Below are 15878 nucleotides of genomic sequence, written 5' to 3' on the forward strand. Positions count from 1 at the left end.
TTTGATAGAGGCCAGTGGAGGATCATTACTGACAACAAACATAAAAAGTATTTTCCAGGATTTAGTCTTTATGAGAGAAAGGGAGCAGGAGACAGGGGTAGATTCTATCAAGTTTATTAGCTGTAAACCTTAACACAATCGCATCTAATAGGCAGAACTTCTTCCACCCTCACTGTAAGAGTTGGGTAGACAGGTGAATATATATATATATATATGTTTGTGTGTGTGTGTGTGTGTGTATATATATATATATATATATATATATATATATCAACAATTGAGGGTAAAATTAATTAGTTATTAATCAATTTCACCAAGTATTCAGTATGTAAAAGGACCATTTAAGGCGAATTCAAAATACTACATTATATAATTAGGGCTTAGTAAAATAAATTACTTTGCCACATACTGAACTTTCTAGAAATAGCAGCCAAAAAAGTTTTTTAGCCATTTCCACTACTTAAAGAAAATTTCCCTCAGATAATGTTTACTCAAAATAACTCACGAAGGTATGGAGGTAAAAACAGAAAAATATCACAGAAAAACAAAAGATGAAGATGGGTGTGTAAACAACAAACAGATGTATTAGTTTAACACTTGGGAAGTGAGAAAGTCTTTTACGTTTCGAGCCTATGCTCTTCGACAGAAAGGAACACAGAAAGAAACAGGGAGAGAAACTAGAAAAAGGTTTAGTGGCTAGCGATCTATCATGGCAAATGATAGATCCTTATAATATACATACATATACACACAGGCACATGCACATATGTGCACACACACTCTCGGGTTATACCAAAAGTAACGTAAAAGGGAGCAACACTTTTTCATTAACCAACACAGGCTGTTCAAGTTACACACGTTTGTAGACTAACACTTTCATATATCAAAGTATTCTGCACACACACACACACACACATGATCTCCATCGCAAGAGAGACATTCTTTTGTTAAACTCAACTCCTGAATCCTTTTTGAAAAAAATTCACTGATATACTTTTGTCCCCTTTTCTTCGTAGCCACTCTTATCTTGTCCATGCCACCAAATTACTGTCACTCAAGATTGACCTTCATCAGGCCAAGCTGGTAGAGGTTGTAGGGTAGCAGATCTAGACTGGTCGAGAGAATGGAGTGCCTTTAGTCTGATTCATTGCCAGAGATGTTTGGTTGCACATTCTCAAGGGGAAACAGGATTGTTTTTTCTTTCTACCGTTTCTCTAAGTTTTTTTTATTGTCTTAGTGCACAGCTATGTTCCAGAAAAATCAAGGAAAATGATGCCCTTGTCATCCCCCAAAACAGGTGACTGTGTCCTTCTATGATGAGTGTTGGCTCTTCAACTTCTCAAGCCTTAGACAAGGTTTGTGATGCTACTCCACTAGCTGAACCTTTGTTTCTGCATCATAAAGATATGACCATGTGTCAACCTTTATCACCTGATCAGACAAAAAATTGCCTTTATCAGTTTCATTTGCTTCCAACAGATTAGATTCCACTTGGGCTCTTCTAATCAAGTTGTGCTGCAAGCTTACCAATTGTGATTCGTCTGTGCAAATCAGTTTATCCACATGATGGCACTTCACATGATGGCACATGATCCACGTGATGGCACATGATGGCACTTCACATCAGGGATCACAGATGATTGTCTCCCTCTGTATGGTTTGCCTTCAGAACTGGTTTTCTCTTCTTTAAACCTCTTCATCCATACCTGCACATTGCTCCAGTCAATAGCATCATCTCCATAAACAACCTGTAGCCTTCTGCGAATGTCTCACTGTTTGTACCCCTCAAAAACTCAATGATGGCATGTCACTTCTGCTTGGAGTTCATTATTTGCCTGCAATGGAAAAGAACAAGAAAAAGGGTGACCATCAAGGAAGAATTACTCTACTAAAATGTGAAATTTGAACAACTTGTGTCCATTAATAAAAAGATGTGCTCAATTTTGCATTACTTTTGGGACAACAACTCTTGTACACATATACATAATTACACTGGGCATGTGTCTTCTGCTACAGCCCTAAGCCAAACAAAACCTTGTGAGTGAATTTGGTAAACAGAAACAGAAAGGAGCCCCTCCTGCAAAAGTTAGAAGCTATGAGCAGTGTTGTTGCTGTCGTTCCTTTCAGCTAATTGCTTGCTTCACAGCATTGAAGGCTTGTGAAAGGAGGGATCCTTACTTGAGACCGTGTCCTGCTGTAAAATAATACCTCAGTAATATATTCAGGAGATCCATGCAGGCATGAAAAATAAGACGGACATAAAACAAATGAACAAATGGATACTCTTTTTTTACTCTTTTTACTTGTTTTAGTCATTTGACTGTGGCCATGCTGGAGCACCGCCTTTAGTCGAGCAAATCGACCCCGGGACTTATTCTTTGTAAGCCCAGTACTTATTCTATCGGTCTCTTTTGCCGAACCGCTAAGTGACGGGGACGTACACACACGCATCGGTTGTCAAGCAATGCTAGGGGAACAAACACAGACACACAAACATATTCACACACACTTATATATATATACATACATATATACGACAGGCTTCTTTCAGTTTCCATCTACCAAATCCACTCACAAGGCATTGGTCGGCCCGGGGCTATAGCAGAAGACACTTGCCCAAGATACTGCGCAGTGGGACTGAACCCGGAACCATGTGGTTGGTAGGCAAGCTACTTACCAAACAGCCACTCCTGTGCCTGAATATATTTATATATGAATATGTGTCTGTGTGCATTGTACATACCTGGTTTTTAGTAAAATATTGCAGAACACATTCGTTGCTATCAAAATATGAAATAACCAAAAATTAACCAGATTTTGAAATTTAATTTAAATTTAAAAATTAGCAGGGTGTTTTATTACTTTTTATATTTATTTACATTTTCTTATATTTATTTAGTTATGTTTTTGGAGCTTTTGTTGATTCTAAACAAAGCTTTTTGCATAAAACTAAATGACATATTCACTGCAGCTTTAGACAATAGTTGCTGTCTTCATTTGAAACCCTCATCTCTACGTTTGCGATTCTCAGATTTTCTTCTGTCATTGACACTCCACTCCTTAGCTTCATGAATTTCCCCATTTAATGCATAGCTGCAGTGAGGTGTAGGAGGAAAATTATTATTAAGGTTTTGCACAAAAATAAACTTTCATAAGGGAAAAATAAAAAAAAACATACATCACGAATATAAATAACAAAAGAAAATAAAACATATTTATTAAAGAAATATATAAAATATATAACAATAAAAAAAAATCACAAAATATAGAGTAAAACAACTTTAAATGAATCTGTTTTTTTTTTTATCTTTTCACAAGATCAAACGCAAAAACCATTTCCATTATCAGTGGGAATTCTATAGATTTATTGAGTCAACCAGTTTATAAATTGGAAGAACTGTTGAGGACAAAGCTACTGGCGCCATTGGCTTGCACATGATTCCTTGTTATCTCTGTGGTTATTAAAGAAACTGGCATCACGTAGAGATGTGATGAGACAGGGAATAAACATTTTGAAAACTCGCTTGATAACCTGTTGGTGGGAATCTGTGACTTTCTTCCCGAACTGAAGTCTATGGAATTATTCCATTTGCAGGTATTCGATTCGACTCCCAGGAGGTAAATGTAGCCACTAAGTTCTTGAGAATCATTGATCTGAGTGAAGTTACCATGCAGCTCGCAAGATGTGAACCTCGAGAGAGAGGCTGCTTTATGCTAGAAGATGAGGAGCAAAAATTTGAGAGATAGGGCCAGAGCAGAACAGAGGGGCCACATTGCTACTGAGATTTTAGAAGGAAGAGTGAGTGATCAGGGTGGAGTAGAGAGGAGATAAGGCATCTGTGTGGATCTTCAAAGTACAAAATGGGTAGAAGTGAACAGGGTGGGGTGAGGGAAAGAACAAAGAGTTTGGTACAAGTATAGGGGAGAGTAAGAGATGGGGAGTGGGTGAGGCAGTGAATATAATGAACAAGTATTGAGTGGATGATTAAAAGGGGACATAGGGAAGAGTAGGTGATGACTAGAGATTGAGTAGGGTTGAGTGGGAAATGGTACTGGACAAACAGTTGAGGGTGATCAATGATGATGGGGTGTGGAGGGTGGTAGAATAGTAATGAGGATACAGTAGACACAGGAAGGGTAAGAGAGAGATGAGTGGTCAGGTAGGTTGAAAGAATAGGGTGGAGGAAGAGAGAAGAAAGTGAAGTGTATGGGAGACTGAGGAATGTATGGTAAGGAAGAAGGGGAGACGATGTGGGTGAGGAGGACACAGTGCTAAGAATGATGGATATATGTGTATGTATGAGTGTGTGTGTATGTATATATATATATATATATATATAAAACCAAGGAAAAAACCAAATCCTTCAAAGGAATGGAAACATCCAATTTTCACTGGTTCTTCAGTTAATTACCACAAATAAAACAGCATAATTACCATATACAAATATTAAAGGAAATAGAGAAATACATTTGATATATTAAAGATTTATTTACACTATAATATACTATTAAAGGATATATTACAATGTGATATATTATATCTTTTTCTAGTATATTATAGTGTAAATAAATTTTTAATATGTCAATGAAACAGAAATGGAGATTTATGATTGGCATTTTAATTTATTAACATAATATTATATTACTATTATTATATAGTGTAATGTAAATATTATAATCCTACAATTGTTTCAATTCAGACCCAATAATAAATTTATAAAAATTCATGTTTATGGTTAAGAATCTCATCAGGGAAATATTTATTTAGTTATTTGGAGTTTTTTGTTGATTCTAAACAAAACTGTTTACATAAAGCTAAGTGACACATTCACTACAGCTTTAAACAATAGTTGCTGTCTTAAATTGAAACCCTCATCTCTGCATTTGTGATTATTTGACAAAAATTACATACGTAATCTTTGTCAAATATTTCTCTGATGAGATTCTTACCCATAAACATGTATTTTTATAAATTTGTTATTGGGGCTGAATTGAAACAATTGTAGGATTATAATATTTGTTATATTACAATAATAATGATATATTATGTTAATAAATTAAAATATGTCTCTCGTAAGTCTCCATTTTCTTTTCATTTATGTATATTAAATATGTACCTATTTGAATTGTGAAAAGTTTTTCTCTGCCATATTAGATATTAAACCATCAAACCAGTGAAAAGTTGGATGGTTCCAACCTTATAGAGGAGCCTGTTTTCTTTGTATTGGACATATATATATAATGAGCACCAAAAGATGTGCAAACTCAGTGGTAAACATGAATCAAATTCAGAGATCTGCTGATGTCGAAACGAGATATATCTAAGAAACATTGGTGCCATCTACCAATATCTGCTGCTGTTGCTTCTGCTGCAGCCAATTTTACTAAATCTACTTAACATGGTGCCATGTTAAAAAAGTGCAAAAATAAAAAAACAATTATATACATTGCAATAACTGTATAGTTCTTATAATAATAATAATGATGATGATATAGTTAGCAGCTCAGTGCCTTCACCATACAGCCCTTATGTCAAATGTCTCTCTTGTTTATTTAACTTCTTCATCAAATGAGAATGCGTATGAAATGATACAATTTACTGCATGTAATGATCTTGTTCGTTCACTAACATATTACTTCTTCTAACCACAGTTCGCTTAATTTCTTCATCACAAAAATATTTCTCTAACATTTTCAAATCTTTTCCTATTTGCATTCAATTCTGTCTACAACGAATGCCAACACTTTCATTTCATTTTCTTTTCACTATTTTCGTCATTTGGCTTGAAACAAATTTCGCTATAATCCACAAAATCATATTTCAAATTTTTGAACATTTTTCTTCCATAAATTATTCAATCTTTTTTTTATTCAGTTCTCATCCACGGAAGCCTAAAAAAGGTGGATATTAACTGCTAACAAGGACACAGTATTTTGTTTTGCAACCATAATACACCACCAAGTCTATACCGTGTCTTACTTGTGTTTTAGCAGTGCAATGGTCTCAGTTTTTAAGTTCATCTCAACAGATTTTCTGTAGAATTCAGAAACAGCATAGAAAGTGGCAACATATTCGTATATGAAACTCCATAACTTTAAGTGCTGACTCTCTGAATTCTATGGAAAATCTGTTGAAATAAACTTAAAACGAAAAGGTATGATGTTAATAAGTTGATGATGTTGGCTCTGCAGTATTTTCCATCCCAAGTTGTTGTTATACAATTTGAATATACATCATAGACTGGTTCGCCAGTCTTCAGTCAAACCGTCCAACCCATGCCAGCACGGAAAGCGGACATTAAACGATGATGATGATGTGTGGGTAGTTCAGTAAGACACCATCGACAAATGCCACCAATATGTTGTGTTCCAAAAATCCTTTGAAAAATGAAAAAATAGCGATGGGAACAGGTGAAGGATGTCACTGGAAGTTCTTAGCTTGAACTTTGCACTCTACACAATAACCTGTGAGTAACTGTGTAATTTGTGTCCTCCTTTCACAACAAAGCAGCCCTTTTTAGGATGGCACTGCCCTCCTCCTATGGTGGAGGGGTCAAGAAAATGCAACCTAAAAATTGCTTGCTTGCATTGTTCCTTGTCATTTGGTGCAAATGAGTGAGCATCCAAAACTGCAGCAGAAGATTAAGCAAATCCAAAACAAAAAAATCCTTTTCATTGCATTTTGGAATGTGAGCAAGAAAAACAGAACATAGGACCTCTTTGGTTGCTTGTGTCTCTCTTTCAGAAAGTAGATTAGTGGACTGTGGCCAGTCACAGGAGTTTGATGGTGGACACACTTTTTCCTGGATGGGTAACCCTCAGGAAGTAAAGGAAGAGGTGGGTGTTGGGTTTGCTATTCAGAACAACTTGGTGAAACTTCTTAAATCTCTGCCTGTTGGCATTAATGAAATACTCATGTCTTGGTGTATCTGCATTGACAAAAATAAATACTTTCAACTGCTATGATCCAACCATGAACTGAAATGAAATAGTCAAAGAGCAGTTCTACTCTGAGCTACATAGTTGAGCCAGTCAAGAGATATGATAAATGTCTGTGATTTCAATGCATGTGTAGGTTGTAATACATCTGTATGGGCTAATGTAATAGGGAAGCATGAGGTTGCTATCACTTTGTGGTGAGTATGGACTTGTGGTTATCACTACTATTTTTCAACTCCCCAACCACCTCTAAACTGCCTGGAAGCACCCCCCATCAAACCATTATCACCTCATTGATTACATAACTGTGAATTCTTTCATGAGAGAAGTTTTCCAAGTAACAAATTCTTTCTCCATTGGGGATGATGGTCTGATCATAGACGGATACAATCAAAGGTGACTTTTACTCTTTGCAGTCCTATTCATAGCAATCGCACCTGACCAACTGGAAAAGTGGATGTGACAAAGCTGAGGAAAAAATGACAATTTATACCCACTTCAAACAGACTGACAACAAACAGCCAACATCACAGACAACACAGATATTGAACCAGCGTAGTCTGCTTTTAAAACTGCTGCATTTAAGTCATCTTGTGAAACACTCAGGCATGTTAAGAAGAAGCATAGAGATCAGGTCGACTCAAATGATCCAAACATCTTTCATCTTTTGGACAAATACACAAGTGCCACTGTCAATGGATGTCACATAAAACCAATGCCACAAAATGCAACAAGTTTGAAAAGGCCAGGAATACCCACCAACCTCAACTGAGGCAAAGGAAACAAACATGGTGGCAAAAGCAGGCACAAGAGTGGCAGAATTTAAAGGGTGTTTTTGGACCCGTATTTGATGGTTCAACTCCTATACTTTCAATTGAGGGCACTCTTTTCATACACTCACACTTTCTCTCCCTCTCTCTCTTTCTCTCTCTCTCTCTCTCTCTCTCTCTCCACAGATTATTGGTTGTCAAATCACTGGTCCACATGACAAAGTTAAAACCCAACAACAAACACAATGATTTCAACTTAATAAAAGATGTCGAGAAAGAAATCACAAAACCTCTTTCTCTGTTTTGGTAACTTCCACAATAATTCCACCCCTCCTTTTATTTTTATTTTCAAGGACATTTATTTAAAATATGAAATGATCTTATATTTTGCCACAACAAAACAGATTTAACAGTTGATGTTTATTGATAAAATAAAGCAAGGTTTATTGTTATATTTGGGGAGGGTCATTTTGCCAGCAAACACACGCATTCTTTATTTGATCTTCACTTTAGCTTTATTCTTGTCTGAGTTCTTTTATCACACATTCTGTGACTCCTTCAATGACTATCTTTTCTTCTCCTTCTTCATCTCTCTGGTCTTATCCTGCCTGTTTAGTGGAATTCCCCAAGATGGAATAGACAGGATAAGACCAGAGAGAAGAGGAGACATGGAGAATAGAAAGTGACTGAAGAAGTGACAGAATGTGTGATGGAAAGAACTCTAACAAATAGGCTAAAAATAATAATAATAATGTTAAAGAGAAGATCAAATAAATAGTGTGGATGTTTAACTGGCAAAAACTATGACCATCCCCAAGTATAATGAAAAATGTTTCAGCACAGGATTTCACATCAAAAGTTGTATTTTATTAATAATATCTTTTGACTCACCAACTTACAAAGAAAAATTTCACTCTTCAAAAATCACCTACGTTTTCCTCATTGTTAGAAAATTTCAAAACCACATCTATGACTGGTATTATTTGAGAGAAGAATTGTACTTAGTTCTTATTCTGCATGATCATCTAGCCGTATTTTAACCATTTTAACCAAAAGGCGGCGAGCTGGCAGAGACGTTAGCACGCCAGGCGAAATGCGTAGCCGTATTTTGTCTGCCGTTACGTTCTGGGTTCAAATTCTGCCGAGGTCGACTTTGCCTTTCATCCTTTCGGGGTCGATTAAATAAGTACCAGTTACGGACTGGGGTCGATGTAATCGACTTAATACCTATGTCTGTCCTTGTTGGTCCTCTCTGTGTTTAGCCCCTTGTGGGTAGTAAAGAAATACGTATTTTAACCATTTTCCTGCATACAGGTAAAATCATTGACTCTGCCCAAATATGAAACTAAAGTGGGTTTTTTTTTTTTCTGCGTCCATTTCACTAATTTCACTTGCATCTTTTGTTTTCTTTGTTCTGATAATCTTTTAAAATAATAATTCCAAAGTGTTTTTCATTGAAGGCAGGAATGTTTAGTTTTGAAATGTTTAATTTGCCTGGAATCAAACACCAAAGCACAATGTGAGCTGATTTTCAGTTCTACTTCCAGACAAACCAAAGCCTGAACAGTAGTTCTTGGATTTGTAAATAGGTCAACTATTTATGGTTATTGGAATTCATGGCATTTGAGAGAGAGGGTCATTATTGGATTCACGATCATCAAAGCTATCCTTCTTATTTAGAAATTTATCTGATTTTTATATGTGTATCAAATGCTAGATGAAAATCATTTGTAACATTCTCTATATCTTAATGTGAATGGATTGTTGAGAGACTGTGGTGATGTTATTTCAACTGCTTCCATCTGATAACAAATTAAAAAGACTTGGAATTTTCTCTCCACTACGTCACTGTCATACATATTAACTAGAAACTTATTAACATCTCTTCATGCTTTGATTTTATTTTTATTATTATTATTATCATTATTATTATTATTATTATTATTATTATTATTATTCTGTTTGACTTTTGCTTTGCATTTGCACAAGTTGGCTCCAAGTCTCACACAGAGACCTCAAGAGACAACAAGTTAGAAGTTCATGTTGGTGTTATGCCTAGGGTACCATATATTTGGTTTTGTACTTAGTGTTGTACTAGTGAATGTTTAAGAAACCAAAAGAAATTATGTGTTTGTTTTAAAACTTGAGATTACATAGAAAGTATTTTGCGTAGGATATGAGCAGTTCCCATGAGCACTATCTTTGGAATTTCTGCCATTTTGGGGTTTCCTGGTATCTGAGCTAGGTAGCAATCAGCCCCTTTTCCTATCATTCCCAGGGCACCTATGACAACAGGTATTGTTTTAGTCTTCAGGTTCCACATTTTGCTGATTTCTATTTCAAGATCTTTATATTTGCTCAGTTTTTGGTAGGTCTTGACAGATATGTTTATATCGATTGGTACAGTCATATCAATCAGGAGGCATGTTCTTTGTCTGACGTCTTTCAATATGATGTCTGGCCTATTCGCATCTATCTTTCTGTCAGTTTGAACGGTGACTTTCCTGAGGAGTGAGATGTGGTCATTTTCAAGTGTTGGAGGTGGTTTGTGTTCCCACCAGTTTTTATCCTGGGGCAGGTCCAGGTTTTGAAAATTACCCAGTGAATATACTGTGCTGCTCTATTATGCCTGTTGGGATACTCTGTAGGCACAAGAGGACTGCACATGGAGACAACATGATCAATGGTTTCATTTTGTTGTTGACATACACGACATGTTGGGCTACTGCCGTTCTTTAATATGTTGGCCTGGTAGTTCCTTGTAGGTAGGCATTGATCTTGAGCTGCTATGATAAACCCTTCTGTTTCAAATTTTAAGCCAGAGGCCATTAGCCAGTGATGGGTCAGGGCTTTGTCAACATCGGCATTATTCGCTCATTATCATCTTTGCTATAGAGTTTTAAGTCATCCATATAAAATAGACGACTTATTTTCTTGTCACCAATTTTATATCCCTACCCTGTTCTGTTGAGTTCATTCGGAAGGGGTATTAAGGCTATGCAGAAAATTATAATTATTGTTATTATTATATGTTTGACTTTTGCTTTGTATTTATACAAGTTGACTCCAAGTCTCACCCAGAGACCTCAAGAGACAACAAGTTAGAAGTTCATGTTGGTATAGATATTATTATTGTTGTTAAGTTTTACTTCTCAGAAGTTTTGCTCATTACTGTTCTGGTTAATTCTATGAGAGCAGACAGAGATCTATTGCCAAAGATCTCACAGGGTTTGTTTCAATGAATTATAAGACTTGGTACTTAGATGTTAAGCATCATGCAAGATACTTCACAACCAAGTACTAATCTCAAAATCTTACCTGTCCCAAATAGAGCAGTTTTTTCAGCATGTCCTCTGCTCATATCAATTCCAATTTCTCCGACATATTTCTCAGACTTGGTTCTTAGTACTCTGAGCCCTGAGTTCCCCTACAACCATTGGCATGACAGTTACTCTGTTATTATTGGTGCAAGTGTCTTCTACTCTGGCCAAAGCCTTGTGAATGGATTTTGTAGATGGAAACTGAAAGAAGCCTGTTGCATATATATATATAGATGTGTGTGTGTGTCGGTATTTGTTTCCCACCACTGCTTGACAACCGGTGTTGGTTAGGTTATGTCCCTGTAACCTAGCTGTTCAGCAAAAGAAACCAACAGAATAAGTACCAGGCTTAAAAAGAAACAAGTTCTGGGGTCAATTGTTCATGGTGCTGCCCTAGCATGGCCTCAGTCTAATGACTGAAACAAGTAAAAGATGAATTATTATTATTAAGATGGTGAGCTGGCAGAATCATTCACAGTCTTTTATGTGCTTAAGGCCCTCTTTACTGTCTCCCCTAAGAGACAAACTTTCTGTAGGAGCTCCACCAGGCCTTCTATTTCAATCTCCTCCAGCCATTTACCTATATCTTGGCTTACTGTTTCCCAATGCACCGATTATTACAAGCACAACCTTTACAGTTTTCCAATTTCAAATTTTAAGGGATTCTATTTTCTTTGTTTTTCTTCCTCTTTCTTTACGATCCTGGAATCAAATGGGCATGGTGGGTCAATAAGTAAGCGACTTCGCTTTTCCTTATCTACAAATATTATATCTGGTCTATTATTTTCTAATTTCTTGTCTGTTTGAATTGTAAAATCCCACAAAATCTTGCATTTCTCCGACTCCAGTATTCTTTCAACTCAATGATTGTACCATGTTTCCAGCTTCAAATCCCCATTTCTGGCACATTTTACAATGTAAAACTTTCACAACCTGATCGTGCCTCCATTTCTTATATTCTTCCTGTACCAACTTGGGGCATTCTTCCACAATGTGTGCCACTGACTCATTCCAAGTTCCACAGGCTCTACATTTTTCTGACACATTCTCTCCATATATATTTTCTTCTCGTGTTGTTTGTTTTTATTGCTTGATCTTGGGCTGCTACAATTAGGCTCTCTGTTTCTTTTTTTTTTTAATTGCTCTTTTGTTAACCAAGCCCAGGATTTCATCCCACCTACATCTTCAGTGGCTCTCCAAAATGGGCCATGCACAGGTTTCTCTTCAATCTGTCTGACATGCTTTCTTTCTATTTCGTTCTTGTCTTTTTCTCCTATTACACGCTTCATCATCTATTCTCTCTAAACTGTGCTGTTCTGAAAATACTCTACTAGACTTTTTCTTTCCATCTGTATACATTCTTCTACTTTTATTAAGCCTCTTCCACCCTGATCTCCCCTCAAGTACAGCTTTCAAATGGTGGGCTCCATACATCATCAATGACTTCCTAGTTTTTCTGTCAAGTTTCTTTACATCATTTCTGGTCCAGTCTATAGTTCCAACTCCATATGTGATTAAGGATACTGCTCTTGAATTTATTGCTTCAATAAGATTTTTGGAATTCAGCTTTGACTGCAATAATTTCCTGACATTCCTTGTCCACTCTCTACTGGTAATTCGCTTTATTTCTTCATTTTTTTAATTTCCTCTGTTTCCAGTATTCCCAAGAACTTACACCACTATCCTTTCTCAACCGCTCTCATTATTTGCCCATTTGCCATTTCAATCCCCTGCCTTCTTTCAAATCTTCCATACCTACATCATTTGAGAAAATGCAAATAGTATGTACAAGACTTTCAAGCTGTTTTTCATTTTCCACATAAACCTTTATATCATCCATGAAAAGGAGATGATTTATCTGACCATTTCCTTTTCCCAAATCATAAGCAATTTTTAACTTTTCATAGTATCATAGTGAGCGGTGTTATGGCCAATACAAATAGTAATGGAAATAAGCTATCCTTTTGGAATATTCCTCATCTGATATTCATTTTTTGGAGGTTTTGTTTTCCTCCTATCAATTCAGTATTCCAAAATTTTATATGTTCATTAAGCATTTTTTCCATGTTTTTTGCTATTCCAAACATGTTCATTGTTTCACTTATCCAATTACATGGTTCCGTGTCCTGCATTTTTGTAATCTAACCATGCTACATTCAATTCCGTCAATCTTTTGTTGCCCTGCATTATTTCCTGCATCGTTTCTGTTCTTCTGGAAGTAGATTCTTACTTTCCAGATGGTTGTATAACTCTTCCATTGAGACACCGGTCAGAAGCTTCCACAGTAGTGGTAGACATGTTACAGGTTGAAAATTTGATGCCAAGTTCCCTTTCAAGGAATCCTTGAGGCATAGTAACACTTGTCATCCAGTCAGGGATGTGACTTTGCTGCCGGCAGTCATCCAGTTACGCAGCGATCCTTTCATGCAACTCTGTAAAGTTCTTCAGCCAACAGCCTCGTACCCCATCCAAACCTGGTCCTTTCCAATTTGCTATTTTTGAAAACTTCTGTCTCACTGTTTTATAGATTAATTCTGATGTCCTTTTGTCTTGGTGCAGTTGCAAGTTGCCTTTCTACCTTTGTTAGTCACTCCACACTTTCTTTTTGTCCCACCGATCGGTTCCACAGCCTTCTTCAAAATTCTTTACCTTCTTGCACATCTGGTACCAGTTCCAGGTGTTGGTCTCCCTCTCTTTCCTCAAATAAACACCTTCTATTTGATTGGAACACTCTATTCTGTTTGAAACCTTTGCATCTTGCATCATATGTTTTCAATTCAGCCCTTAATGCTGTCCCCTTTCGTGTCAATTCCTTACATACTCTTTGTTTTCCTCTTACCTAACCCCTACTCTTCTCCATTCAATTTTCTCATGACTTCCTCACATCTTCAGTTCTCCTCTCATTATTCTATTTAATTGTCCCACGTCTTTCCATGTCTTCTCCAGCTTCATTCTTATTCTCTTCTTCCAGTTTGCTTCTTTCTCTTTTCATTTGCTTTTATATCTTCAGTTTTTCGCTTGTACCCTGCTATGTTAGCAGCACCTATGATTACCTGCTTTCTTTCACTGATGTCTTTTTTGGGTTCTAATCGAGCTTAAAACGTCATTTACTTTGCCTCTGGCTTTCCTCACTTGTTTTCTGTCCACATATCTTTCATTCCACGATACTTCATTGTTTCCATCAGACATTTTACCTCGCAACATTTCTAAAATCTCCTTCTCTTCACCATTCAAGTCTTGTGCACTACTTACTGTCACTTGTCCCTCTTGATCATCTTTATTAGTTGATTTAATTAATTATTCTCTGGTACTCTGCTGTTTCCATCTGTTTCATATTCTTCATCCCTTACTCCTTCATTACCACTTTCTGCTTCTGCTCTTTTTTTTTATTGTTTCTCTGAATTTCTTCTATCTCTCCTCCCATAATCCAGTCGTTCCTATGGATTGCCCTTGCTGGACGAATGCTTCAAAACCTCTTTTTCATCCCATATTCTCTTCCTTCGATTCATAAAGCCTCTTTTATTTGGTTCACTGCTCAGCCAAAATTCTATTACTATTTTATTATTTTCTTCTCATTTCATTTGTTTCCTTTTGCACTTTGGACTGCAATTTTGGTTCTGATCAATAGCTTGATGACGAACTGCCGGAGCCTCATCAAATGCTCCCTGCCTGTCATGCTCAAGACCTTAACTGCTAACATTTCTGGTCCTGTTAGCGCAGTTGTGGTTATTATTTAATTTTGACATCACTCATTTAGAGGTTGCATTTGTAAGGTTGTGCAATTGTCAGTGTTTTTGTGACACCACCACCAGGTGGGTCGCTCTGAGAGCCCACACCTACCCTCATCTACACTGCTTTTAATGCCAGTCTCATTCAATCCATTGTTTTATATTTTTGCATTTGACATTTTCATTCCTGAGAATTTTATTATTGAGTGGCACAACCATCGGTGTTTTTATGGAGACCCCTTTTTTAGAGGGGTTGCCGACCAAGGCTAAAGTGACCCCACCAGACGCCAACCTGGTATTTCTAAGTTTTGGGGTGGGCTTACAGCTACTGCATTTTCCCCCAACAGTCACCTGAAGGTAGTTGTGTTCTTCCCATGTTGTGACCCCTTAACTGGATGCAGTCTGATGCCCTACGCCCGGCATTGTTATCCTTAGTATTATTACCCTTTGCTTGTATTGTTGGTGGTGGTGGTGGTGGTAGTAGCACTGTTGCAAGCTATTGTTCGCTTTGACTCTTACCATTTCTCTTTGACTCTTACCATTTCTCTTTGACTCTTACCATTTCTCTTTGACTCTTACCATTTCTCTTTGACTCTTACCATTTCTCTTTGACTCTTACCGTTTCTCTTTGACTCTTACCGTTTCTCTTTGACTCTTACCATTTCTCTTTGACACTTACCATTTCTCTTTGACTCTTACCGTTTCTCTTTGACACTTACCATTTCTCTTTGACTCTAACCATTTCTCTTTGACTCTTACCATTTCTCTTTGACTCTTACCGTTCTCTTTGACTCTTACCATTCTCTTTGAACTTACCATTTTCTTTGACTCTTACCGTTCTCTTTGACTCTTACCGTTTCTCTTTGACTCTTACCATTTCTCTTTGACACTTACCATTTCTCTTTGACTCTTACCGTTTCTCTTTGACACTTACCATTTCTCTTTGACTCTTACCATTTCTCTTTGACTCTTACCATTTCTCTTTGACTCTTACCGTTTCTCTTTGACTCTTACCATTTCTCTTTGACTCTTACCATTTCTCTTTGACTCTTACCATTTCTCTTTGACACTTACCATTTCTCTTTGACTCTTACCATTTCTCTTTGACTCTTACCATTTCT

At 36.8% G+C, this 15878-nt stretch overlaps 1 protein-coding gene across 5 annotated transcripts in view; it reads left to right on the top strand.

Annotated features, from left to right (window-relative positions):
* The window catches only part of LOC115210107 (calcium uniporter protein, mitochondrial), a 208327-nt gene that overhangs the window by 123762 nt on the left and 68687 nt on the right, over positions 1-15878 (top strand). The gene's annotated exons all lie outside the window — the stretch shown is intronic.

This window comes from Octopus sinensis, linkage group LG1 (genome assembly GCF_006345805.1).
Source record: "Octopus sinensis linkage group LG1, ASM634580v1, whole genome shotgun sequence".
Classification (NCBI taxonomy): domain Eukaryota; kingdom Metazoa; phylum Mollusca; class Cephalopoda; order Octopoda; family Octopodidae; genus Octopus; species Octopus sinensis.